The sequence below is a fragment of the Misgurnus anguillicaudatus genome, chromosome 22, assembly GCF_027580225.2.
Source record: "Misgurnus anguillicaudatus chromosome 22, ASM2758022v2, whole genome shotgun sequence".
Taxonomy (NCBI): Eukaryota; Metazoa; Chordata; class Actinopteri; order Cypriniformes; family Cobitidae; genus Misgurnus; species Misgurnus anguillicaudatus.
The window spans coordinates 49,332,910-49,344,608 of NC_073358.2; the positions used below are offsets into that span (position 1 = coordinate 49,332,910).

The window sequence follows — 11,699 nt, forward strand, 5'->3', positions numbered from 1 at the left end:
CACAGGGGTGGAGGCGCTGTCCAAACTTAAGAGGGAGAGGTTGGAGAGTTACAATTTTGCTTAAAACTTAGAGGGAGAAAGGGAATTTTCAAATTGCAATTTTGCCCAAGGAATTTCTTCCTAATAAAAACAGACTGTATGTTTTGTAACTGTGCAGGTGAATACTGTTTCTTTTGCACACAAGAACTAACGTAGTGAACAACATTCCCTGCTATATTCAGCTAACATTAACTATTAATATGAGCCTTTTGATTATGTTGTATTATGTTATTAAACTTAATAGTGATTTGTGACATATATTTTTATACAATGTAAGTGACTCATTAAGTTTAACTACCACCTTTTGGCCGGTTTAGTTTTCAAATTTAATATTTTTATAAGCTTATGACATATATAAGCTTTGAAACTGTTCTTACATCAGATTTAAGGTGAATATAGCAAGAGGGCTGAGCAGAGAGAAGAGGGAGAGGAAGAACAGTTGAGCAGGTAAAGATGGCAGTCAATAAGTTTTAATATTAGGTTTATACTGTTTTAGTTTTTTGTCTTAGTGGATTTGTTCTTATATTAGAGCAAAGGTGAAGTAGTAGCTATTTAGACAAATCAAAAGAAGGATAGGAAGAACAACTGATCAGCTAAAGCCCAAGAAACACAACTAAAAAGATGGATGAAGATGTTAAAAATGAAAAAGGTTCTAAAACTGAAATGCAGAGGGTGAGAATAGAATCCTGCTTGTCATTAAACATACACAAACACCTCCGCTCACACAAAACTAAGAAAGATTAGAAAGACTTTAGCTGAAAGCACATGTCTCAAAACCAGATCGACCCACGCATGTGCCTTTTAAGCAGCAATAGGCATGATCATGTTAGTGATTTCACAAAATGTCTTTGGTCCCCTATTTGATGGTGAAGTGTGACATGTGTTTATCTGCTTTGACTTTTAGGAAACACACACTTCACACTTCACTATTTAACAGGGGACCTAATGTATTATTATCTTGAAGAAACTCACTATTTTATACTATTTGGACAGAAGTTAAAATGTGTAAAATGTGTCTTAGAAATGAGCAGTTTAAGCACCAAATTTAGGCATGATCATGTTAGTGACTTCACAAAATGTCTTTGGTCCCCAGTTTGATGGTGAAGTGTGACATGTGTTTATCTGTTTTGACTTTAAGGAAACACACACTTCACACTTCACTATTTAACAGGGGACCTAATGTATTTTATCTTGAAGAAACTCACTATTTTATACTATTTGGACAGAAGTTAAAATGTGTAAAATGTGTATCTTAGAAATGAGCAGTTTAAGCACCAAATTTAGGCATGATCATGTTAGTGACTTCACAAAATGTCTTTGGTCCCCAGTTTGATGGTGAAGTGTGACATGTGTTTATCTGCTTTGAGTTTTAGGAAACACACACTTCACACTTCACTATTTAACAGGGGACCTAATGTATTTTATCTTGAAGAAACTCACTATTTTATACTATTTGGACAGAAGTTAAAATGTGTAAAATGTGTATCTTAGAAATGAGCAGTTTAAGCACCAAATGTAGGCATGATCATGTTAGTGACTTCACAAAATGTCTTTGGTCCCCAGTTTGATGGTGAAGTGTGACATGTGTTTATCTGCTTTGACTTTTAGGAAATATTTTAAATTCTGAATAACTGTAAATGTACTGACAAAATTTACAATGACACTAAAACAACAGTTCTTACCATCAAAAAAATTCTTCATAAAAGATTTTGAAGTTTAAAACTAAAAGTTGTACGAGGATTATTGCACTAAAATGTTATGTAATGTTATAAAGTCATTTAGTAAAAGACAATATAACTGAACCAACTAAAACATTTCAATGCATTAAATAAACATAATAGTTTAAGTTTAAACCCCTGAAATCTTTTCTGATGGCAAGAAATGTTAATGCAATTAAACAGATGTCACACTTCACTATTTAACAGGGGACCTAATGTATTTTATCTTGAAGAAACTCACTATTTTATACTATTTGGACAGAAGTTAAAGGGGCGGTTTCCCGGACATGGATTAGACTAGTCCTAGACTAAAATAAATGTAAGAGCTGTCCAAACTAAAAACTACTTTCACTGACAAATATTGAAATACATCAGTGCCCTTTGTTTTACCTCAAAATGCACACAGGCAATGTTTTTAGTAAGGCATGTTTGTTAAAACTAGTTATATTTCCTAATTAAACTAAGGCGTAGTCCTGGATTAAGCTAATTCTGGTCCGGGAAACCGCCGGAAAATGTGTATCTTAGAAATGAGCAGTTTAAGCACCAAATGTAGGCATGATCATGTAAGTGACTTCACAAAATGTCTTTGGTCCCCAGTTTGATGGTGAAGTGTGACATGTGTTTATCTGCTTTGACTTTTAGGAAACACACACTTCACACTTCACTATTTAACAGGGGACCTAATGTATTTTATCTTGAAGAAACTCACTATTTTATACTATTTGGACAGAAGTTAAAATGTGTATCTTAGAAATGAGCAGTTTAAGCACCAAATTTAGGCATGATCATGTTAGTGACTTCAAAAAATGTCTTTGGTCCCCAGTTTGATGGTGAAGTGTGACATGTGTTTATCTGCTTTGATTAAATTCTGAATAACTGTGAATGTACTGACAAAATTTACAATGACACTAAAACAACAGTTCTTACCATCAAAAAAGTTATTCATAAAAGATTTTGAAGTTTAAAACTAAAAGTTGTACAAGGATTATTGCACTAAAATGTTATGTTATAAAGTAATTTAGTAAAAGACAATATAACTGAACCAACTAAAACATTTCAATGAATTAAATAAACATAATAGTTTAAGTTTAAACCCCTGAAATCTTTTCTGATGGCAAGAAATGTTAATGCAATTAAACAGATGTCACACTTCACTATTTAACATGGGGACCTAATGTATTTTATCTTGAAGAAACTCACTATTTTTTACTATTTTCACACAAGTTTAAATGTACGTGTTAAAATGAGAAGTCAAAAGCTCTGTGGATTAGCAGGACTAATGCTAGAAAACACAGGAAAATGGCTAAAGGAAACAAAGGTAAAAGAAATAAAAAATAAGGATGGTGTCTCAAACCTGCAGATTTGTGAAAGACACATTGAAAGGAACAGGAATGGGTCATTTGGCAGTGGCAGACAACAGTGTGAATAGGCTTTATGCCTAGCTGCACTTCTTCCTGAACTTCAGCCAGCTCCTTGTTTCCTGTCTGCCATTATTGGACAAACTGATTAATCCAGGTGTGCCTGACCTCAGTAGTCACAGCAACAATAATCCGACACACCTGAATTAATCAGTTTGTCCAATAATGGCAGACACAATTTTATTATGGACAGTGGTTACACACAACCCAGTTAGTTTTTATTATCATTTCAGAATTGTTTTCAGTCAATGCCAAAATATTTTGTTGCAGCAACACAATTGAATAATGAATAACTAATGTGAAGTGGTAATGTTCAACAAAATCATCTTAATTACTTTTCAGTAACTTAAAATTGTTACGTTTTCTGAACATGTGTTTGTAAAAACTAATCAAATATTTTTTGCTTGTCCAACTCAAGAGTAGTTTATTCTTACAACTCATTTGCATTGTGGACAGTGGTTCCATACAATTACTTTTAGTAACTTTAACATAACAATTTCTTTTTCAAGTTACATCACACACAAAAATATGCTTTTTGTAATAAACTCTATATAGCGTTCATTTTATTCATAAAAGAATCTCAGACACCAGTTCTTCAAGCCATGTTTATTGCACTTAAACTAGAGATACCGTAAAGGATATACCGACAAATGAGATGTGCTCATCAACTTGAAAAGCTTGCAAAGTTTTTCAAGGACTCTGGATATTACCATGTAACCTTGTAACAACATTACAATTTTTTACAGTTACTGACAACTGAAATGCACGAAGCACCATTCAGGCAGTTTTTTCAAGCCTCCTGATAAATATAATTAAACAACAGTATTACACAACTGTAAAGCCAACTGACAAAATAGGATGCTCTCCATTCAGAGAGCTGGCACATGCGGCTTTCAAAGCTTTTTCAACTACTTTGGACAATTAATGTAAATTCTGTGACATTACAAAACTGTCAAATTGACTGAAAATGTATGGACCTTTTACAAGGCTTGCAAAGCTTTTTCAAGAACTTTGGGATAATTTAAGTTAAATGTTACTGTAACAACATTATAAACGTTAACATTCCATGACAAATTAGATGCAGCACCATTTACGTACAGCCAAAGCTTTAAACAACTCTGCATTAATCTAATTAAATAAAAACACACTGCAAAACTATAAAAATAAATTGACGACACTGTTTACTTCCCGAATGTTATTGTACTGCCATTTTCAAAAACATGGCATTTACATATGAAATATTTAAACATTCCTTGCTCAAAACATCTGCGAAAGGCTTGGGCCCGGTTGCATAAAGCACCTTAAGTTTTTCCCTTAAGCATGACACTTAAGGGGTAAATTCCCCTTAACTAAGAGAATAATTTAAGGGTGTTGCATACAGTATAATCCCTTAAACAGTTTTCTTAGGTAAGAGTAATCGTTAAGTGTTTCACGACAGCGACCCAGGTTTGTCGTTATAAAATACTATTGTTGCCATGGAGACGCAACAGAAAAAACTTAAGGGTTTTTTCTGCAACACCCTTAAGCTTCCCTTACGAAAAAGAGGTATACTTCAAGTTCATTTTATTAAGTATACTTAAGTAATGTTGGAGTATAGTTTTAAGTATACTTTATGCAGTAAGTGTACTAACATTTATGTTCTAGTAGTATACTTTTAAGTGTACTGCTTGAATACCGCTTGGGACTAAATTGGCCCACTTTTAGTATATAGAAGTATACTTCTAAGTGTACTATAAGTGTAAGAGTAGTCAACTTTAAGTGTACAACTAGTGCACAATTAGTTCTTCATTTGTACTGCAAGTGAACTCATGAGTATACTAGTAGTTTTCTAGACTTATACTTCAAGTGTGCATGCAAATGTTCTGTTAGTGTACTCTTAGTAAACTAGTAGGTTACTTATTGTGTGCTGCAGGTATACTTCCAAGTGTTCTTTTAATATACTTTCAGTTAACTAGTAGTTTACTAGTCATATACTGAAAGTGTACATGCAAATGTTCTGTTAGTGTACTCTTAGTAAACTAGTAGGTTACTTATTGTGTGCTGCAGGTATACTTCCAAGTGTTCTTTTAATATACTTTCAGTTAACTAGTAGTTTACTAGTCATATACTGAAAGTGTACATGCAAGTGTTCTGTTAGTGTAATCTTAGTAAAATAGTAGGTTACTTATTGTATACTGCTTGTGTAACAAAGCACTTTGAGACTGAGGATCCACCTGCAGGTTTTTATTAAACACTCTCCAACAGGCAAGGTCAAACAACAGCAAACACAGCAATGTAAGGCAGGCAAATCTCGTAGACATGAAACAGGCAAAAGGGTCAGGGCAGGCAACAAACATACAGTACTCATAAACCAGGTAAAACAGATCAAGATTAATAAATACAGATAGATAAGCAGGCAGGCAAACAGCTCAGCAATGACAGCCGGTACAAATCAAGACTTTGCACTGACTAAGGGCTCTATCTTACACCCGGCGCAATGCAGCGCAATGCGCGACGCAAGTGTCTTTCGCTAGTTTCCACCCAAATTTTCACGTTTAGCGCCGCGTTGTTTAAATAGCAAATGCATTTGCGCCCCCTTTTGCGCCCATGGGCGTTCTGGTCTGAAAAAGAGGTGTGTTCAGGCGCATTGTTGGCGCGTTGCTATTTTGAGGCAACTAAAATAGACTACGCCATTGACCAACAAAAACCTGGTCTAAAGTCTAAGGTCAAGTAGTCAAGTAGGAAGTAGTGCAGCTGGGCATAAAGCCTATGGGAGTTCTGGGTTTATCCCCCACCTGCTTAAATGTGTCCTGTCTTGAAAAAGCTTAAAAGTTAAAATTAATGCAGTTATTAGTACCTTTAGTAGTAGTACCTTTTTATCCCCTTTGGGAAATTCTTTCAAGCATGCGGTTTTTTACACTTACAAAACAATACAATATAACAACAAAAACAAGTTTTTAAAAGAATTCATCATTTAAATATTTCACTATTGTGGTACAAAGGATTTTCCTAATTTTAAGCAACATTGAAGAACTTACCAAGCCTTTTGACCCACAAGAACTGGAAGCTGCAATGAACGCGCTGAAACCTGGGAAAGCAGCAGGAATCGACGATGTACTGACAGAAATGATACAGCACCTGGGACCTAAAGCAAAGACCTGGCTCCTAGAAATGCTGAACTCATGCATGGCAGAAAAAATAATTCCATCGGCATGGAGAAAGGCCAAGATAGTCACAGTTCTTAAACCTGGAAAGGATCCATCATCCCCAAAGAGCTACAGACCAATTTCACTCCTTTGCATTACTTACAAGCTCTATGAGAGGCTTTTACTCCAACACCTTATGCCAGCTATAGACTCTAAGCTTACTGAAGATCAAGCTGGTTTCCATCCTGGTCGCTCTTGCGCTGGGCAGCTATTGAACCTCACCCAACATATCGAGGATGGCTTTGAGTGTAAACTCATCACTGAGCAGCTTTCATAGATCTTACTGCTGCCTACAATACTGTCCAGCACCGCACCATGATTAGGAAACTTTTTGACATGACTGGTGACCTCGACCTGTCATCAAATCATCAAATGCCTCCCCAACAACAGACGATTCTTTATCCAATTAAATGACAAGAAGAGCAAATGGAAAGCCCAAAAGAACGACCTACCACAAGGCAGTGTACTGGTCCCCCTCCTCTTTAATATCTATACTAATGACCAACCACTTCACTCACAATACGGTCGCTTTATCTATGCGGACCACCCAACAGGAGAACTTCCAGAAGATTGAGGTTTTCTGGAAAGTGTCCTCTGAGAGATGACAACCTACTACAACCATCTGAAACCAAATCCATCAAAAACCCAACTATGCAGCTTCCATTTAAAAAACCGAGATGCGAAAAAAGAACTGAGCATCTCATGGGATGGCTACAAACTCTCTGTGTACTTGGGAGTCACACTCGACAGGACACTCTCTTTCAAAACCCACCTCCAGAACACCAAAGCCAAGATATACACCCGCAATAACATCCTGGGCAAACTGGTAAACTCAAAATGGGGTGCCGATCCACCAACCATCCGTGCAACTGCTCTAGCTCTGTGTTTCTCCACAGCCGAATATGCATGCTCAAGCTGGAGCCGCTCCCACCATACCAAACTGATTGACACAGCTCTCAAAGACACCTGACGCATTATTACGGGATGCATAAAAACAACGGCTCTACCATGTCTCTACGCTCTAGCTGGCATTGCCCCCCCTTACATCAGACGATCCATCATCGCACAAGACGAGCGGAGAACACTGGAGTATGACACCAGGCATCCCCTGCATGGACACACAGCACCCCCACACTGCCTGAAATCAAGAGCCAGTTTCCTGCTGACAGTCCCACCTCTCCAGACAACCAGAAAAATAGCAAGGACCAACATTTGGAAAGATGAATGGAACCAGCTAACCACAGGAGCCCAGGACTGGATGGAGAGAGGAATCACTCCGACTGAATGACTCGCCAGCGGGCACGATCTCCCATGGCCAACTTGGAAGACCCTCAACAGACTACGAGTGTAACAGGGGAGGTGCAAAGCACTTTTGAAAATATGGAACCTCCAGACAGACGACACATGTAACTGCGGAGCAGTACAGACAATGCCCCACCTACTGAAGTGTGAAAATGCCCCCCAGTGCAGTCCCCAGGACCTGGCTGAACCAACCCAATCAGCCGTGACCTGTGCCAGATACTGGCAGAATGACATCTGAAATTGCAACGGATTCGAAGAAGAAGAAGCAACATTGGCATCCTAAATCTTTGACCCGAATGTTCAAACTCATCATACAATGGGTGCATATAATTAAATGTGACCCGTGCTGGCAAAATTAGTCAGAATGAGCAAATTTTCAAAAAGAGTTATTTATATTCTCTATTAAAAAAAATATATAAAACAATATATGACTTGTTGGAATGTGACGAAAAATGACAGCACTACACCTGTTTGAAGTTGACAGAGTCAGCAAAGTCAATTTTGAGAAAAATCAAATTAAAGATTTTTGAAGGTTCAAAAGCAAAATCAGCACATCCTTAACTTAAAATCACTGGTAAAAATAATAGATTTAACACACAGTCAAAAACAACATCAATAGGATAAATATATGTTGAACTTACTTTTATTGTTTTATTGACATTGAGACAAACAGCTTTCAGATCTAATCTAATATAATGTTACACATCAGATCCTCAACAGTTAAAGGTAGGGTAATACATTTTGAAAAATGCTAACGGTAGCCGCCTAGCAATGAAATCCCGATCCCGCCCTCAAGTCAAATCGCCATCCAAAGTCACGCCTCTTTCACAACACATGAACACACACAGATCAGACGGTCACGTCTCATGTCTCATTCAGCAGTGAGAAAACTTTGCAGTACAAAGTCGAATAACACTTCCAAAATAACCAAACAACTGTTTACATCAGAATTAGTTTAAGCACACGTTCGGTTGTGTAGACGTAGTAACTATATCGTTACGCTAATCCGTAAACGAACACAAATTTCATAAGCAACACAATGTTTCATCAAAGTAGAATATCTGAATCCATTTCAATACAAACATATCGCGTACCTACCTTACCAAAATAAACAGTGCAACGACTCTTTCAGACCCTTTGCCTCCTGCAGCTGTTTGCATCTCGTGGTAAAGCAGTAAAGTTACTGATGTTCATTTGGGTTTTTGCTCTTGCTGATCCAGGCAGTTTTTGCTGTTGTTGTTATAAAAGATGTCTTTAGTTTTGTGCCTCCTGTGTAGGTTGTCAATTCAGTAGAAAAGTTTGCTGTTCTCACTGTTTACAGGCAGGAGGTGAGCGCACGTGAACGCGCCGATGACGTATGGTGTCTGCGTGGACTCGCTGCGCGGTGGGCATTCAAATTACGCTTACGTATGAGGGACAAAAATGGAAATGTCCGTTCGGACCGAAATCTATGATTTGTTGAACATTTTTTGGTCCTACGCCTTTCACAGATGACATAAATTTCTACAAATACATTTAAACAACTTAACACAGTGATTGCTATCAGGATGTAAGGAGACTTTTAACCAGCATAACAAAAAATGTTTCAGGATCAAATCTGTTACCCTACCTTTAACCAAACATTCACTTAAGACATAACAGATTAAGGGCCCTATTTTAACGATCTAAGCGCATTGTCTAAAGCGCACGGTCTAAATGGGCGTGTCCGAATCCACTTTTGCTAATTTAACAACGGGAAAAATGTGCGCCGAGCACACGTCGAAAAGGGTTGTTCGTATACTCCTAATGAGTAATGGGAGTGTTTTGGGCGTAACGTGCAGTAAACCGATGAGAGTCTTATCTCTCATCCCCTTTAAAAGTCAGTTGCGCTGGCGCTATGTCTAATCCCTATTTAGATGATGGACTTTGTAAACTGAAAAACTAAGCGGAGGAAGAAGACCCCCAGTTTAAGATTAATGTTAAATAATTGTGTTGTTTTTTACTTGTATTGAAATTGTTATTTTTTTATTAAAACCTTTAAAACCCGTTTTCTTTTAGTCATAGAAGTAAAAATAGCAGGCTTTTAATTGCTGTAAATGTATGGCTATCCAATATCATCAAAAAATAATTTACAAGTATGTAAGAAAAGGTTTGTACTGTAAAAATACTTTATTTGTAACAAACAGGAGATAAAGAATTTACAAACGGCTCTCGGTACTGTGACGTGTGGACAGTACTTTCTGAAATCTCCTGCACTACCTATATTTGTATATTTGTAGAAAACTTAAAGGCATGCAAAGAAACCAAACACATACATGCTGAATTAGTAACCACATGAGCACAAGTCATCCACTATGTTAAAGAGTTTCCTCTAAATCACCACATTTAGTATAGCTTTTATCTGAGCTTAAACAGCAACTAGAAACAAAATGAATCTTTTTAAATGGTATTGTCTGTCTTAGATACCCATCTGTCTTAACATTTCTACTCTCAGCCAGAGTTCTAAAATGAAATGTTCTAAGAAATGAAATGTAGAATTTAGTTGCCACTAAATATCCATTTTGCTCTGCTAGGTTCTGCACACTTTGGTAAGTAATGTGGAGAGACTTCCTACAACCCCCCAGAAATTCCTCTGCAAACCCCCACGTGCAATTAGCATTTCTATGGAGAGAGGCTTCAAGGGAACAGTGTGTGACAGACACGTTTAGGATTGTCTGTAAGAGTTTAACCCTAAAACAACCAAATACAAAGTGTAACCAATCAAATCATTTCAACAGGAAAGTTTCAATGTAGTGTCCCAATAGTTGTCCGGGTTTTGGGAGTGTTTTTTTAAAGCAACCAATCAGTGTTGAGATTAAACACCAATGGGGACACCAGAAATGTGCAAAGATGTGAAATTACAGTACCTCTGTAGGTGTGAAAGTGTTCAGCTAAAAGCTACTATTTTTCCTGGTTTGAACGAAGAATTAGATCTAACTTCATATTTGTAAAATGTATATAATTATGATGTGTGTGATTATTGATTATACTTCACTGCATGAAAAGTGTGATTTTCGTCAGTTAAAGGCGCTCTAAGCGAATCTGTGTGATGTCACTTTTTGTTGATGTTTGAACTGTTTTCAAACAAATGGAGTGTAGCTAACACCTCCCCCTCCCTTCCGTGCTTTCATGAACGCGCCCAACCCCCACCCCCAAATCCTTCTTGTCATTTATTGGCTGGAACACTTTGTTATGGTTTCTGGTGGTATGTTTGGCCGTTTTGTTTTTATTGCAATTTGTGGAGCCTGGGCCCGGTTGCATAATTTTCCCTTAAGTTCACCCTTATGTTTCCCTTACACTTAAGTGTGTTGCAGAAAAAAACCCTTAAGTTTTTTCTGTTGCGTCTCCATGGCAACAATAGTATTTTATAACGACAAACCTGGGTCGCTGTCATGAAACACTGAACGATTACTCTTACCTAAGAGAACCGTTTAGGGGATTATACTGTATGCAACACCCTTAAATTATTCTCTTAGTTAAGGGGAATTTACCCCTTAAGTGTCACCGATCGAGAGTGGGCAAATTACCCCAATGTAAAGAAAATGTCTTATTTTAATTTTAAACTTTTAAATTGTTGCCTAAATTTTAAATTGAGATTTGTCTTACCTTAAATGTTGTTTTGCAGGCATAAAAGTAAATTTCTTCATCCTATGTTTTTTTTTTATTTATATCTGAGTTGGGAGTTGAAATCCAACCTTATTTCATCCTTCATCACTGACTTGTTACCTAAAATGTAGCAACATTTTAAAACATGTCAACAACTAGTGACGGATAGGATTTGATATGGGGATTTAATAAAATGTTTTTACACAGCAGTGTTTTTTATCCTTTATTTTACCAGGAATAATCACATTGAGATAAAAAATCTCTTCTGGCCAAAAATGGCAGCACACAAAGTTTCACACAAAAATATTTCAAGAAAAACTATACAAAAAACTTCCTGTCCAGCACTCAGAACTACAATTCGAAATAATAACGAAATATATAAATGTTTGAAACAAGAATATGATTATTTCAAA

The 11,699-nt window shown here is 36.8% G+C and overlaps 1 protein-coding gene across 1 annotated transcript in view; it reads left to right on the plus strand.

The window, feature by feature from the left end:
- Positions 1 to 11,699, plus strand: part of fgf10b (fibroblast growth factor 10b) — a 38,440-nt gene that overhangs the window by 12,173 nt on the left and 14,568 nt on the right. The window lies entirely within an intron of this gene.